Here is a 17,871-nt window from a genome sequence, read left to right on the forward strand (position 1 = left end):
TGTCTGAGTTTTGAAAAAACTTGAGACAAAGAAGTAGACACCAAATACTTACCTGTGTTATTCGGCTGCGAACGTCTCGAACGATGGACGCTTTAGAAAATGGGGACTGACCCCTTTATCAAACTTTGAAATAGGACTGACTCAGACAAGAAAATGAAAACGGGACTGACCCGAACAAGTAATTTAAAACGGGACTGGCCCGAACAGGAATTCAAATGGGATAGACCCAGACAGAAATTTAAATGGGATAGACCCACGGGATAGACCCGAATAAAATGAAAATCATGGGACTGACCCGAAAAGGAAATTTAAAATCATGGGACTGGCCCGAATAAACTGAAAATCATGAATTGAAATGAGATGGAGTGTTGTTGGGATGGACCCATGTTTATTGGTGATGCAAATGAAAGAAATGAAATGAAATGCTCACTGGCGGGACTAATCCAGCTCCAATAGCAATGAAAATGAAATGCTTACTGTAGCAATGAAAATGAAATGCTTACTGGCGGGACAAACCCAGCTCCAATAGCAATGAAAATGAAATGCTTACTGGCGGGACAAACCCAGCTCCAGTGGCTGTGAATCATGAAATGCTAGTATGTGTGAAGAAACTGTATAAGACTTGCTTGGAAAATTATCCAAAAATTTGCCCCAATGTGACGAATTGGTCAGTGGGATTAAACCCGATCCTGCCAAGGTCGGAGGGATAAAACCCATACCCAACGAAAATAAAAACGGTCAGTGGGATAAAACCCAAGCCTGCCGAGGATAAAATCGGTCAGTGGGATAAAACCCGAGCCTGCCGAGGATAGAAGCGGTCAGTGGAATAAAACCCGAGCCTGCCGAGGATAAAAAGCGGTCAGTGGGATAAAACCTGAGCCTGCCGAATATAAAAGCGGTCAGTGGGATAAAACCCGAGCCTGCCGAGAATAAAACCCGAGCCTGCCGAGGATAAAGAGCGGTCAGTGGGATAAAACCCGAGCCTGCCGAGAATAAAAGCGGTCAGTGGGATAATACCCGAGCCTGCCGATATTGGTCAAGAAATTGAATTTGATTTTGTCAAAAAACAAGCAATTTAAATTTGATTTCCCAAGAAACAAGAATTTGAACTTGATTTTTGATTTTTGACTTTTGAATTTTTCTGATTTTTCGAGAGAATCTTTTTCAACAATAATTTGCCCCCAGTGTAGGGCTCTTTTCTCTTCTTTCTTTTCTTTCTTCGGCATCGGCCTTTCACATCACCAGATGCTCTTTCGTCGATTTCAACTATGAATACCTGCACAGGGGGGCTCAAATTTTCATGAAAAGGGCAGCGTGATTGATTTGAAAAATTTATTATTTGATTCTTGGACGAAATTCTCAATTGGACTACACAAATATTTGCCCCTGGGTGGGCTTGTTCTCACGAAATCTCATGAACAAAAAATTTGCCCCAGTATGGGCCATTTAATTGCAAAACTTGTTTGGATGATTTTTCATTTATTGGAAAACTGTAAGAAACTATGTTTCCTAAAAGAAAATTTCATGATGAATTTCTTGAAATAAAACCAAATCACAGAAGATTTCTTCCTTACCTTGGCATTGGTGCTTAGAGTAACGGGTCACCACTTCTGGTTGGTTCATCTTTCAGGACCAATCAAGTGGGCGCTATTTCTGATTTGAAAGTGGCTGAAGGAAATGGGAGGCCAAGATTTGTCTTTTTTTTTTTTGTGCCCTCAAATCTATGTAATTCATTCCATATCACATCTTAGTGAAAGCAAAGAGTTTGTCACCCTTATTTGTTAAGAAAACTTAGTCAACATATAAGCTTCATGGGCTTGCAAAATTTTGGGTAAAAACGATAGCTAAACACGCGAAAACTGATTATACCCTTATGATCACAAATGATTGATGGATTTCTTACGAGCATAATCGTCACTTTGGATTGTCATGAAGGAATAAGTCAACGATGGACTTTATTAGCTTGTAATGTGGCTTGAAACGATAGTTGAAGGATAAGACTTTCAAGGACATTGCACCACAGATCGCATTTCTCCAAAATTGCCCCTATTTTGAACTCGAAGATTCTGAACTTTGTTTGATCACTCAATAGGGACTTCACCATCGAATCTTTTGTATTTCATTTTTCCTTTTTGCTTTTCCGTTTTCTTTTCTTTGATCTGGTGGGTTTTCCATGGTGAGTAGCGTCAGCCCCCATACTCAAGCAATTCAGAAATACAGCTAAAATTTTCCAGCATCAGAAATTTTCTTGACAGGGCCATTGCAAAGAACAGAAGTCAGGACTTTCGATTTTTGTAATGGGGTCAGGTATGGTGTTTTAGAAAAGTTAAGGCTTGAAGGCGGATTTCAAAAGTGGTTTAAAGAATCTGAGATCGCATTGTTACGCCAACTGTGAGAACCCGTATTTCCCTAATATTTTTCCTAGGGTTTATTTCCCCTTAATTGCATGTTTTCTGCATTTTATGGCTTAGGAATATTTTTTTGGTGGATTTTATGAGTAATTATAGTTTTTTAGATAATTTTTCTAATATTGGAGAGTTTTTAGAAAATTAAGAATATATATTGGACGTGGGACCCACTAGTGCGAAAAATTCGGAAAAATTCGGCCAATTAGGTTAAATTCTGGATACTGTGTAAAATTTATCGGATGTTAAGGGATAAGTAGAGGATGTGAATTGATTGATGTGAGAGGAAAAGAAAAGATAAGATTGCATTTATGAGAGTGACAAGTGTCACTATATCATTGGATTTGACTTATGGAGCACTATTCACTTTTTTGACTTTTGACCCGTTTGATTAAATATCTTTAAAATTCACAAAAAAATTACCATTTCTTACCTCTTGTTGGCCGGCCACCTTGAGCTCAAGAAGGGAGAAAACCTCTTCAAGTTTTGATTTCATCTTGCTCCAATTCAACAACTCAACCAACTAAACTTGATTTCACTCCATAAAATCCCTTTAGTTAGTGCTAGTGAGTGATTTGGTGAAGTTTTCTTGGAGAGCTAAGGTGTCCTACAACTTCCCCTCTCTTGTTTACTAGGTAAGTGATGCTTAAACTTCCTCGTATACTTAATGATGGTTAATTTGTGCCTAATGTGGGCTAAAGTGATGGATTATGTGAATTATTTCTTGATTTGTGATGAATTGGTGAAGTTTTTATTTTTTTGAGGAATTTTCTGGTTTAATATGATCATGGTGTTGTGGTTGTTTATGATGGTTGATAATGAGGGGTTATGACTCTAGTGGAAGTGAATTGTTGATAATTGTAACCAATTTTGGATTTGGATTGAAATGTGAAATGTTAGGGTTTCAAAACCCCCTTTTCTGTCTGGTTTTGTATCTCAGGCTTAGAGGCCGAATTGGCCTTTGCTCAAAACATGAAAGTTGTAGGTATTGATGTGGTTGAGGTGCCTGTAAAAGTTCAGGTCATTTGGAGTAGTGTAGAGTGAGATATGGCGTTTTTACTGTTGCTGTTCTGGGTTGATCAGAATGTGAAAACTGCACTAGTAATTGACTATTTTGACTGGAATTACTTTGGATTTGGATGTTGGTGTCTTCTGATGAAATATAGAGGGATGTCTTATCTACCATATGCCTTTGGAATCAATGCATTTGGACTTGTATAGACTGAGTTGGACTCATTACAGCATTATGTGATTTGCAAACCTGTTTTGGTAATTCTGGTTTCGTATTTTGCATATTTGACCTAGTTGTGCTAGGATTTGGACTGAGTGGCCTTCTACATTGTTGTAGCCCTGTTTCTTAGCTTCGAAACGGTGGGTCTTACACCCCCATCCGATAACCGTAGTGAATTTGGTACGATTACCGCATATTGAGGTCAAATACGGTTTCTTTGTTAAGGCTTAAGCTAAAGCCATTTATTAATTTCTGGTTACCAATGATGCTTATTTATGCATATAAACCCTATTGGGGGTTATGATTGGCATTGCTATATGACTCGTTATCGAGTCTCATTGCATTTGTTTACGTGTTCTAGGGCGTCACGGTGGTTCACGACGCACTTTTGATCACGGTGCATGAAATATCACTTACGTGATTTGTGAGTATACTACTCACTTAAATGTTACAATGTGGCTTTGTTCTATGTCAATTGATACCTTGAAGGCTTATTTGGTTATGGAAATTGATAGAGGTGAGGGTGTACTTGACCGCCCTCTCCCCTTGTGATTCCATTCATGACTGTTTACCGTTTTACTGAAATACTGCACTTGCCATATGAAATATTGAATGCCATTCATGGACAACTGATTTGGTGTCGTTTGGACGAATATCCAACGGCCTTACTGTATTACTGAGCTCAACCTCGTAGGTAGTCAATTGAATCGAGCCGGCGAGGGCTAGGTCGTGAAAATTGACATGCCACGGGGACTGTACTGGGGAATCGTGTGGTAATGAGACCCTCGGTTCCAGTGTACTCGAGTATTACCAAAATGACTGAATGGAGTGCGGGCCCGGTTGGGGTATGATAGTTGGACGGTTGGATGTAAGTGATGTCTACGGATGGTTACTTTTAACATTGACAGAGGGTCAATGAGGTTGGATCAAGAAATAAGCGTGAAAATGGGCTCTTGAGAGCCGTCCGTATCCTTTCACTGATTTGATTTACTTCTTATTTGCATACTTGAACTGAACGGTTATGCTTATGTGAGCTTAGTTGCTATGGTGGTTGTATTCTCACTGGGCATTTAGCTCACCCCGTTTCTTTTGTTTTCCTTACAGGAATATGACTCTTTTGGAATGAATTTTGTTAAATGGTTGCCGAATGAACTAGATGAATGCCTCTTTTGTATTGTATATAAAATGGGGCCCTAAATGTATCATTAGGGCCGTTTTCACTTTTGTTTTGGCAACCCACATATGTAGTGACTTTTGTATCACTTTTAAAAGTCATTGTGGCTTGTAAATGGTTAATGTTATGTTGTATATGTATTTCGAGATTTGGTTGGGTTTCGGACGGGTCGTTTACTATTCATGGCCGACTCTGGATTTCATTTCTTTTATTTTGGGTTATTTTGCCCTTTTGCCTTGTTTGCGCGCATTATAAGTTTCAGAACGTGATAGATCGCTTTATACTGCACCGTTAGTCCTGGCGAGAGCTGGGCAGGCAGTCCGCTAACCTCTTTGGTTCGCCTTAGGGGAAGGTGGGGCTGTCACAGGTGGTATCAGAGCCTAGGTTTGAACTAGCCTGGGTGTTATAGGACTGCTTGATTTGAGGATTTGTTGTTTATGGCCTGTAAGCTAACATTTATGGTTAATTATTCTTGTGGTGTAGGATGGCCGGACAGGGTGACCCTAGTGCTAGTTCTTCGGGAGTGAGACCTCGCAGAGCACTCCCCGTGATCCCATATCAGATACTGCCAGGAGGGGCCGTTATTCGTTGGAGCCCGTCTGACCGTCTCCGACAGTGCGCGTGTAAAGAGAAGTATGCCTATCCGAACGCACTAATATTGGCGGTGGCGAAGGAGCGTAAGGAGCTAGCGGATGATAACACTAAGTTGGAAGCTGTGGTTGCTACGTTGGAAGCTGAGGTGACTCAGGTTAGAACGGCCAATGAGAAGCAAGCCGCACGTATCAAAGAGTTAGAGTATGACGTGCTTGAGGTTGAGGACCGAGTTGACGACCTCTGCGATCAGCTGAGGACTGCACGAGAACGCGAGCTCAAGCGAGCTCGCAAAGTCAGGGGTCGCGCTGAGGCGATCCTTAATCTGTGTGACGATGGTCTTGAGGAGTCTAGCGATGAGGCTTCGTATGCGGGGGCTGAGGCGGGGGAGGAGTCTACCCCGTCGCCTGGATCCCAGACCCCAGCGACTGACTAGGCCTTGATCTTTAGGCATCTTTTGGATAGTTGGTGGTTTTTGTATGTACATAGGGATAGGGATAGAGCCTTAGCTAACCATTTTGATTGTAGAGTTAGCTGCGTGTAAATCTCTTTTGATAGGCCTATCCTCGGGAGGATCGTTTATGTTCGTACGGACCTTGGCCGTACTTGACTTGACTGATTGTATATATGTGTGTGGCTTGTATCTATGTGCTTGTGATCATGTTTGAAATGTATAAATATGTGTTGTTGTGAAAGTTTTGCGTGTTACTTACATGCCTTGTACTGCTTTGGTTTAGTACTTTTGCCTAGACGGAGTGAAACTCATGGAAGGTACACGGAGTGGCCGGGGATGCGAGTGCGGTATTTGACAACCCGCACCGGTTAGGGAAACGGGGGAAACCTCTACTGGACCCAATCCTGAACCGCAGATAGACCCGAGTGTGCAAATAGCCGCTGCTATGCAGCAAATGACAAACCTACTCGCACAAGTAGTGCAACAACAGGGCCAGAACCCAAACCCTAATCTCGGAAACCCTGGTAACCACGTCGAGAGCGAAGATAGAGCCCTCGAACGTTTTCAAAAGTTTTCCCCGCCAAAGTTTGTTGGGGGACCCGACCCTGACGTTGCTGAGAAATGGCTTGAAAAGATGGTTGATATATTCGCGGCCTTACACTACCCTGATGAACGGCAGGTGACTTTTGCCGTGTTTCAACTTGAGGGAGCGGCCCGTTCCTGGCGGAACGTAATTAGGCAGAAGTGGGAACGGGAGCAGACGCCGAGGACTTGGGTGAACTTCATCCGAGAGTTTAATGCAAAGTTTTTCCCTCCTCTAGTCCAGGAGAGGAAGGAAGACGAGTTTATTCGGTTTCGCCAAGGAACTCAGACGGTGGCGGAATATGAGAGTCAATTTACCCGCCTGTCCAAGTTTGCGCCTGAGTTAATCATGACTGAACAACGACGGATTCGGCGCTTTATTCAGGGTTTGAACGTTGAGATCCAGAAAGACTTCGCGGCGGCTCAAATCATTACGTTTAGCGAGGCAATGGAAAAGGCCCAATGAGTTGAAAGTGCACGGCTGCAGGTCCGAAACTTCCAGGCTAAGAAGCGTGGCTTTCCTGGGAGTACGTCTGGACAAGGTGAGAAGAGCACTCCCTCTAAATTTGGACGAGGAACGGGTGGTGGTCGACAATCGGGTTCAGGCAGAGGGACTCCATACAGGGGTGGTCAAGCTGGGCGAGGACAGAGGGGAAATGCTCAGAGTGGCTCGGCTTCGGCACCTCGTGGTCCCTGTGGGCATTGTGGGAAAGCAAACCACACCGAAGATAATTGCTGGAGGAAACAGGGTAAATGTCTGCGATGTGGAAGCGCGGACCACCAATTGGCCACTTGCCCAATTCTGAAACAAGATGGAAAAGGAAGCCAACCACTGCAAAGGACCAATACTGGGCCAGCGAAGGGAGATGGGTCCAAACCGAAGGTGCCAGCTAGGGTATACTCTTTAGAGCCCCATCAGGTTCCAGAGTCTTCGGAGGTCGTAGAAGGTACGATCCCTATTTTCCACCGCTTTGCCAAAGTTTTAATTGATCCTGGTGCCACTCATTCGTTTGTTAACCCTGATTTCATGTGTGGCATCGATATAAAACCTGCTAGTTTACCATATGACCTAGAAGTTAGTACACCTACGGGAAAACAACGTTTGGTGACTAGTATGGTTTATAGGGATTGTGATGTATGGGTAGGTGAAAAGAGATTTTTAGGAGATCTTATTAGCTTGTCCATTAAGGGGTATGACGTGATTCTGGGTATGGACTGGCTAGCCAAATATAACGCCCAACTGGATTGTAAAACGAAGGTAGTAGAATTTCGCATTCCTGGCGAGGCAACCTTAAAGTTAGATATAAGGGGTAGGTTAGCCTCATCTGCTTTAATCTCGGGCATACGAGCTAGGAAACTGATAAGTAGAGGGGCGCAAGGATTTTTGGCCTTTTTAATTAACACCCCTACGGATAAGTTAAAAATGGAAGACGTGGCCATAGTGAGGGAATTTCCGGATGTATTCCCTGATGAGTTAGTAGCCTTACCGCCGGAAAAGGAGATAGAATTCCGAATAGATCTTTTACCTGGAACTTCACCTATCTCAAAAACCCCTTACCGAATGGCGCCTGCAGAACTTAAGGAACTTAAGTTGCAATTACAAGATCTTTTGGAGCGGGGATTCATTCACGAGAGTGGATCTCCTTGGGGGGCTCCTGTTCTATTTGTGAAGAAGAAAGACGGAACCTTGAGGATGTGCATTGATTACCGGGGGCTGAACAACGTAACCATCAAGAATAAGTATCCACTGCCTCACATCGACGAGTTGTTTGACCAGCTGCAAGGAGCAGTGGTCTTCTCCAAGTTGGACCTCCGGCAGGGATACTATCAGTTGTTGATTAGGAAGGAGGACATTCCGAAAACTGCTTTCAACTCAAGATACGGGCATTACGAGTTCGCCGTTATGCCCTTTGGACTGACAAATGCTCCCGCCGCCTTCATGGACCTAATGCACTGGGTTTTCAAACCCTATCTGGACCGATTTGTCGTTGTGTTCATTGACGACATTTTGGTCTACTCTAAGACACGCGAGGAGCATGAGGAGCATTTGAGAGTGGTGTTGCAGACATTGAGGGAACATCAGCTGTACGCCAAGTTTAGTAAATGCGAGTTCTGGTTGGAGAAAGTAGCGTTTCTAGGGCACGTGATCTCCCACGAAAGTATTTCGGTGGACCCGGCGAAGGTAGAGGCCGTGACAAATTGGAAGAGGCCAGAAAACCCCACGGAAATTCGCAGCTTTCTAGGGTTAGCTGGGTACTACCGAAGGTTCATTAAAGATTTTTCCAAACTAGCAGGACCTTTAACTGACCTGACGAAGAAGCATGGTCGATTTATCTGGAACGCCCGATGCGAAACAAGTTTTCAGGAACTAAATAGATGATTGACCATGGCTCCAGTACTAGTTTTGCCAAATGGAGTGGACGGGTTTGCGGTTTATGCGGACGCGTCGCGAGAAGGCCTGGAGTGCGTTTTGATGCAGAACCGGAATGTGATTTCTTTCGCCTCTAGGAAATTGAAGCTTCACGAGCAGAACTATCCGACTCACGATCTGGAACTAGCCGCAGTTGTCTTTGCACTGAAAAAGTGGAGGCATTACCTATATGGGGTGACCTTCGAAGTGTATTCGGATCACAAAAGTCTTAAGTACCTTTTCTCCCAGAAGGAATTGAACATGAGGCAACGAAGGTGGATGGAATTCCTGGAAGATTACGACTGCACAATCAATTACCATCCGGGAAAGGCAAATGTGGTAGCAGATGCTTTGAGCCGTAAGGTGCAAGTAGCAGGGTTGATGATTAAGGAGTGGGATTTATTAGAATCCGTGTGCGAGTGGAGACCCAGTCTTGGGAGCCATAAGGTGATATTTGGCAATGTTAGGGTGACCTCCACTCTACTGGAACGCATAAAAGAGGCACAAAAAGAAGATTTAATGGTACAGAAGTGGAGAGAGAAAGTGGAAAAGGGAGAAACTACGGACTTCAATTTGAGTCCTGAGGGCATTTTGAAATATCGAAACCGAATAGTGGTACCGAAGGAATAGTCGATGAAAATGGAAATTTTGGAGGAAGCTCATCGGTCCAAGTATACAATCCATCCGGGCAGCAGCAAGATGTATCAAGACCTGAAAAGAACTTCTTGGTGGGACAATATGAAGAAGAAAATCGCTCAGTACATGCAGAAATGTCTCATTTGCCAACAGGTGAAAGCAGAGCATCAAAAACCATCGGGTTTGTTACAACCCTTGGAGATACCCGAATGGAAGTGGGAAAACATTACAATGGACTTCGTTTCAGGTTTACCGAGGACGCAAAGAGGACATGATGCCGTTTGGGTGATCGTGGATCGATTAACCAAATTGGCCCATTTCTTGCCGATGAACATGAAGTATTCAATGGACAAGTTGGCCCGACTGTACATGGACGAGATAGTAAGACTACACGGTGTTCCTGTGAGCATCGTTTCCGACCGGGATCCACAGTTTGTATCTCGGTTTTGGCAGAAATTTCAAGAAACCCTGGGGACTAAACTCAATTTGAGCACGACCTATCATCCTCAGACGGATGGCCAGTCAGAACGGACAATTCAAACTCTCAAGGACATGCTACGAACTTGCATTCTGGACTTTCGAGGCAACTGGGGTCAGCACATGACCTTAGTAGAGTTTACGTACAACAACAGCTTCCATTCGTCGATTCAAATGGCTCCGTACGAAGCTCTCTACGGACGCAAGTGCCGGTCACCGATTTACTGGGACGAAGTTGGCGAAAAGAAAGCACTGGACCCGGCAACTATTCCATGGATGGAAGAGGCTCACGAGAAGGTCAAGTTGATACGGCAACGAATCCAAACAGCTCAAAGCCGACAAAAGAGCTACGCTGATAATCGAAGAAAAGATTTGGAGTTTGAAGTTGGAGACTACGTATTTCTCAAGATCACACCCTTACGAAGTCTTACAGCGGGTAAAGGAAAGAAGCTTCAACCGCGGTACATCGACCCTACAAGATTCTTCAGAGGGTTGGAGCGGTCGCGTATCGATTGGAACTGCCATCCAGTCTCTCTCGAATCCACGATGTGTTTCACGTCTCAATGCTAAAGAAGTATCATCCTGACCCATCCCATGTCTTACAACCGGAGGAAATTGAAGTGGACGAATCGCTTGCCTATGAAGAGAAACCGGTCCAAGTGCTCGATCGGAAAGTCAAAGAGCTCAGAAACAAGCGGATTCCGCTAGTGAAAGTGCTATGGAGAAACCATGGGGTAGAGGAAGCTACCTGGGAAATGGAAGAGGAAATGCGAAAGAAGTATCCAAACCTTTTCGGGAATTAAGGTGAGAAATTTCGAGAACGAAATTCTTTTAAGGGGGAGAGAGTGTGAGAACCCGTATTTCCCTAATATTTTTCCTAGGGTTTATTTCTCCTTAATTGCATGTTTTCTGCATTTTCTGGCTTAGGAATATTTTTTTGATGGATTTTATGAGTAATTATAGTTTTTTAGATAATTTTTCTAATATTGGAGAGTTTTTAGAAAATTAAGAATATATATTGGACGTGGGACCCACTAGTGCGAAAAGTTTGGAAAAATTCGGCCAATTAGGTTAAATTCCGGATACTGTGTAAAATTTATCGGATGTTAAGGGATAAGTAGAGGATGTGAATTGATTGATGTGAGAGGAAAAGAAAAGATAAGATTGCATTTATGAGAGTGACAAGTGTCACTATATCATTGGATTTGACTTATGGAGCACTATTCACTTTTTTGACTTTTGACCCATTTGATTAAATATCTTTAAAATTTACAAAAAAATTACCATTTCTTACCTCTTGTTGGCCGGCCACCTTGAGCTCAAGAAGGGAGAAAACCTCTTCAAGTTTTGATTTCATCTTGCTCCAATTCAGCAACTCAACCAACTAAAATTGATTTCACTCCATAAAATCCCTTTAGTTAGTGCTAGTGAGTGATTTGGTGAAGCGTTCTTGGAGAGCTAAGGTGTCCTACAACTTCCCCTCTCTTGTTTACTAGGTAAGTGATGCTTAAACTTCCTCCTATATTTAATGATGGTTAATTTGTGCCTAATGTGGGCTAAAGTGATGGATTATGTGAATTATTTCTTGATTTGTGATGAATTGGTGAAGTTTTTATTTTTTTGAGGAATTTTCTGGTTTAATATGATCATGGTGTTGTGGTTGTTTATGATAGTTGATAATGAGGGGTTATGACTCTAGTGGAAGTGAATTGTTGATAATTGTAACCAATTTTGGATTTGGATTGAAATGTGAAATGTTAGGGTTTCAAAACCCCCTTTTCTGTCTGGTTTTGTATCTCAGGCTTAGAGGCCGAATTGGCCTTTGCTCAAAACATCAAAGTTGTAGGTATTGATGTGGTTGAGGTGTCTGTAAAATTTCAGGTCATTTGGACTAGTGTAGAGTGAGATATGGCGTTTTTACTGTTTCTGTTCTGGGTTGATCAGAATGTGAAAACCGCACTTGTAATTGACTATGTTGACTGGAATTACTTTGGATTTGGATGTTGGTGTCTTCTGATGAAATATAGAGGGATGTCTTAGCTACCATATGCCTTTGGAATCAATGCATTTGGACTTATATAGACTGAGTTGGACTCATTACAGCATTATGTGATTTGCAAACCTGTTTTGGTAATTCTGGTTTCGTATTTTGCATATTTGACCTAGTTGTGCTAGGATTTGGACTGAGTGACCTTCTACATTGTTGTAGCCCTGTTTCGTAGCTTCGAAACGGTGGGTCTTACACCCCCATCCGATAACCGTAGTGAATTTGGTGCGATTACCGCATATTGAGGTCAAATACGGTTTCTTTGTTAAGGCTTAAGCTAAAGCCATTTATTAATTTCTGGTTACCAATGATGCTTATTTATGCATATAAACCCTATTGGGGGTTATGATTGGCATTGCTATATGACTCGTTATCGAGTCTCATTGCATTTGTTTACGTGTTCTAGGGCGTGACGGTGGTTCACGACGCACTTTTGATCACGGTGCATGAAATATCACTTACGTGATTGGTGAGTATACTACTCACTTAAATGTTACAATGTGGCTTTGTTCTATGTGAATTGATGCCTTGAAGGCTTATTTGGTTATGGAAATTGATAGAGGTGAGGGTGTACTTGACCGCCCTCACCCCTTGTGATTCCATTCATGACTGTTTACCGTTTTACTGAAATACTGCACTTGCCATATGAAATATGGAATGCCATTCATGGACAACTGATTTGGTGTCGTTTGGACGAATATCCAACGGCCTTACTGTATTACTGAGCTCAACCTCGTAGGTAGTCAATTGAATCGAGCCGGCGAGGGCTAGGTCGTGAAAATTGACATGCCACGGGGACTGTACTGGAGAATCGTGTGGTAATGAGACCCTCGGTTCCAGTATACTCGAGTATTACCAAAATGACTGAATGGAGTGCGGGCCCGGTTGGGGTATGATAGTTGGACGGTTGGATGGAAGTGATGTCTACGGATGGTTACTTTTAACATTGACGGAGGGTCAATGAGGTTGGATCAAGAAATAAGCGTGGAAATGGGCTCTTGAGAGCCGTCCGTATCCTTTCACTGATTTGATTTACTTCTTATTTGCATACTTGAACTGAACGGTTATGCTTATGTGAGCTTAGTTGCTATGGTGGTTGTATTCTCACTGGGCATTTAGCTCACCCCGTTTCTTTTGTTTTCCTTACAGGAATATGACTCTTTTGGAATGAATTTTGTTAAATGGTTGCCGAATGAACTAGATGAATGCCTCTTTTGTATTGTATATAAAATGGGGCCCTAAATGTATCATTAGGGCCGTTTTCACTTTTGTTTTGGCAACCCACATATGTAGTGACTTTTGTATCACTTTTAAAGGCCATTGTGGCTTGTAAATGGTTAATGTTATGTTGTATATGTATTTCGAGGTTTGGTTGGGTTTCGGACGGGTCGGTTACTATTCATGGCCGACTCTGGATTTCATTTCTTTTATTTTGGGTTATTTTGCCCTTTTGCCTTGTTTGCGCGCATTATAAGTTTCAGAACGTGATAGATCGCTTTATACTGCACCGTTAGTCCTGACGAGAGTTGGGTAGGCAGTCCGCTAACCTCTTTGGTTCGCCTTAGGGGAAGGTGGGGCTGTCACACCAACCCTATTTTAGGGGTAAATTAGAACTTTGCCCCAGTTTATGCTCAATTGAGGCTTTTTCTCTTTCATTTTCTTTCATCTTTTGATTTTTCAGCCTTCTGCCATTCTTTGAAATTTTCAAAATTTGCCCCAGTTTATTTGTGAACTGAGGTTCTCTTTTCTTCTTTTGTCTTTTGATTTTGTGGCTTTTCACTTTTTTACTTCTTGAAATTTTCCTTTTCAACTCAAACTTGCCCCAGTGTGGGGGTTTGCGATTCTCAGGGGTTGCCAAATGAGGTATTTTATTCTAAAGGCTCAAAAGGGATAACTAGGGATAGAATGTTTGATTGGAAAAGAAGAGGGTCTGACTTGTATTCCGTTCCTTACATTAACTCTGAAAGGAAACTTTCATTAAATGCGAAATTTTGCATGTATCTGAATTAACTGACTGAGGAAGACCCTCGTTCATCCATATCTGTGAAAACATAGGCACTCCACCGAACAACACTCTTCCTTTTCTCTTTCTCTCTTCTCTTTTTTTTTTCAAAATTGAAGCCCAAGTAAAAATCAAATCTCCTCAATCTCCTTCCCCCAATATGGGGTGCGATCATAGGTGCTTTGAAAAGAACCACCAATTTTTAGCTCAAACGGGGATGCAAGGGGTAAAACAGTGTTTAAGTTGTAGAAATGATGGCCAAAGCATCATTCTTACACTTCATGACAATCAACGTAACGCAATGTTCATTGAGAATCCATTCCCCCTTTTGATATTTGAAAATTTTCCATGTAGGGTAGTGATAATCAAGGCGCTTATTTGAAACGAAATTATTCTTTTAAAGGCTCAAACGGGAGAGCAAATGATAAAATCTGTATGGGTAGAGAAACGAACGCTTGAAGTATCGTTCCAAATTTCCAAAATAAACAAGGATAATGCGCCCTTTTTGCTTTCATTGAGATGTAGATTGAATATAATTAGACACAATGGACACTTTTCAATCAAAGATTGCCCCAATTTGCAAATTACCAATCAATGTGACTGATTTTATTTTGGGGTTAAGTGAAGGAGAAAGGTATCTCATTGGGCCTTTTGAGTGACCTCTTTTAATTTTGAGCACTCTTATTGGATAACTCGGATCACCAACCTGGTGTACATGAGGATTTTAGAGAGTATACACTTGCGAAATTCAGGCTATAGGTTGAAAAAATCTCAATTTGGTCTTATTTCTCAAAATTCATCATGAAATCTCTAATGAGTAAGAATAAAGAATGAAATGTACATATACACAAGACAATAATTGTCCAAAAATTTTATTGCTGAAAAAAATTTGAAACAAAAATTCTCGTTCAATTATAATACAAATGAGAATAGAAAACTTCTAAAGAGCTCCACATATATACCCTTTTTGTCTCCTTTTCTTTTGACACAAAAATATATTAACAAGTCAAATATACAGAATTTTCCTTGAAAGCAAGTATGAAATCTCTTAGAAGCTCTAGCCTAGAGCTTTCAGATGGATCTTTCATGTTTCCATTGTTGGATCTGCCCAAGAATCAAATAATACTTTCCAAAACTTTATCGGATAAAAAATTGTTATCCAATGTAGGGAAATATTTTCATCTTATTGAAGCATTTTTTATGAATGCAGGAGAGGGGGGAAACAAAAGAAAAATACCCCGAGTTAGTAAACAAGAATATAAAATCGGTATGCATATCCTATGGGGGAACCCTTTTATGCCAAGGGTAGGCCTAGCATGAAAATGCAATCCTCTAGAGTAGGCACTATACCATACCTGATGGATCCGATCAACTCATGGAGTGAAAAATAATTTGAAAAATTTGGTCCATTGGAATGAGAAGAGACGTTGGTCAAAATGAGGACCTCGTCCGAAGGGATTGATCATTTTTGATCGATACAAGAATTTGCAAAAAACGTACGGGTTTGACCTTGACAAACTTCCTATCGGAGAGATTGGAATTCGTTGACAAATTTTCTCAGTGAAGCACGGGTCAAAAACCCCAACCGATCAAATGGCTGGATGCAATGAATGGTTTTCTCAAAATCGTCTAGGTTTCCCAATTTGAAATTCGACATTGAAACCCTAATTGGTCAAATGGGTTGAATGAAATTTATTTAAAATTGACCGCATTACCCTAAAAAGGGAAACGGGTCAAATGAATTGAGTAAAGTTTAAAAACTTACTCAAAATTGACCGAATCATCCCTAAAAAGGAACTTGATCGAATGAAATTGAAAATTTTATTCAAAAATGGATCGGATCATCCTAAAAAGGAACTTAATCAAATGAATTGAATGAAATCGAGAATTTATTCAAAATTGACCAGATCGCCCTAAAAGGGTAAATTGGTCAAATGAATGAAATTGAATTAGTGATTTATTCAAAAAATCGGCCGAATGACCCTAAAAAAGGGTAAATTGGTCAAATGAATTGACGATTTATTCAAAATCGACCGGATGACCCTAAAAAGGGTAAATTGGTCAAATGACCCTAAAAAGGGTAAATTGGTCAAATGAATTGACGATTTATTCAAAATCGACCGGATAACCCTAAAAAGGGTAAATTGGTCAAATGACCCTAAAAAGGGTAAATTGGTCAAATGAATTGACGATTTATTCAAAATCGACCGGATGACCCTAAAAAGGGTAAATTGGTCAAATGATGGTTTATTCAAAGTTGATTATGAATTGACAAAATGGATCGATTGAATCGGCCGGCCATTGGTGGTTTCAAAATTATTGAAGTGCATTAGTCTATGACCTTCTAAAAATCAAATTTTGGCCTCAATTTATTTATCGTCTCAATAGGAGGAATCATTTGTGAATCTCTTCAAATTAATGTCCTTCACGCAAGGGATTTTTACCAATTTTTGATAAAATGGCCAAAAAGTGATTATTAGATGCTCATATTCCAAAGATCACTCTATGAAAATGATCGGATCCTACCTTACCTTGTGCACTACCCCTTTGGATGGTACAAAATGTAAACGTGCAAGTCTCACTGGATTAAGTATCCGAGACACAAGGTGGCTTATTCCTAAACACGGGATTCCCTATGTGGCATTCCCTTTCTAGGGCTTATGCATGATGCCATTTATTAAAGCGATATAAATATGTGACAAATATGGCCTAAAGGACATAGATAATGCATCGAGGGGAAAAGGTCTAAAGTGAAATGTACTTATTGAAAATTGAGTGCAATAATCGAAATTTAAACATGTAAGTTATCTAGTGGGTAGGTCACTAAAGAGTGCCACAGAGGCCTCTTATTGCTAGGGCACATGAATGCAAGCCAAGAAAACAAAAGAATGGTTAGTACAATTGATAGTACACATAACATATTGGGAGCAATTAAGAATAAGAAATACAATAAAACAAGTAAAATGGGTGGAACCCCTTCCCTCGTGCCTAATGTGCTTAAAAAAGGGTGAGGCTGACTCTAACCTAGGAAAAATTCTAACATGGATGCATGAGGTTGGGGCTCACTAATGCAACTAGACTCGATAAGGCTTCGGTTCCCAAGCCTTCAGACCTAAAGGCAAAGGGCCATCACTCCCAAGGCCTTCGATCGATGGCTCGAGTGATCCCTTAGGTAGCGCTATGGGCGCAGCGCACACCATCCGCCTACCCAAGGCGATCGATCCTAATCCTACAAGGCGGTGTGGGAAACGCCCACGAAAATAAAATAAAATGGGATAACAATAAATAAACGTGCACGTATGAAGTGCTCCCTATTTTGAGGGAAAGGGTTGAGAACCACGCGAGACTCTAAAGGTGACACACACCCCCCCAAATGCAATGCAAGCGTGAGATAAACAAGTAAACATACATCCAATCAACCAATCATACATGCGTGAGTGAGGGAGTAATTAATACGCGCGAAATGCAAAATCCTAAAAAAGGAAAAATGCAACCCTAAAACACCCAAATTTGATATATGAAAAGGTTAAAAGAAGAAAAAGGTTGATTAAATCAAATTTGCTCGGACTCTCAAATGTCCCCAGTGGAGTCGCCAACTGTCGCGCCCCATTTTTTTGAATAAATAAATAAATGGTTTAAAAAATGTATTTTGATTCGATTTTTGGTTGGAAAATGAATTGTGATTTAAAAGAAAAATGGGTCTAAATGGGGGTTTGAGAATGCGACGATTTGACCCAAAATTATAGTTTAAAAAGGGTTTTTTGAAATAAAAATCGGAGTCGCCACTTGATAATGAGTTAAGGTGTACCAAGTCACCTAAAAATGAATTTTTTTTAAAATAATAGGAAAAAGTAGTAAGAAA

This window comes from Coffea arabica, chromosome 3c (assembly GCF_036785885.1).
Source record: "Coffea arabica cultivar ET-39 chromosome 3c, Coffea Arabica ET-39 HiFi, whole genome shotgun sequence".
Taxonomy (NCBI): domain Eukaryota; kingdom Viridiplantae; phylum Streptophyta; class Magnoliopsida; order Gentianales; family Rubiaceae; genus Coffea; species Coffea arabica.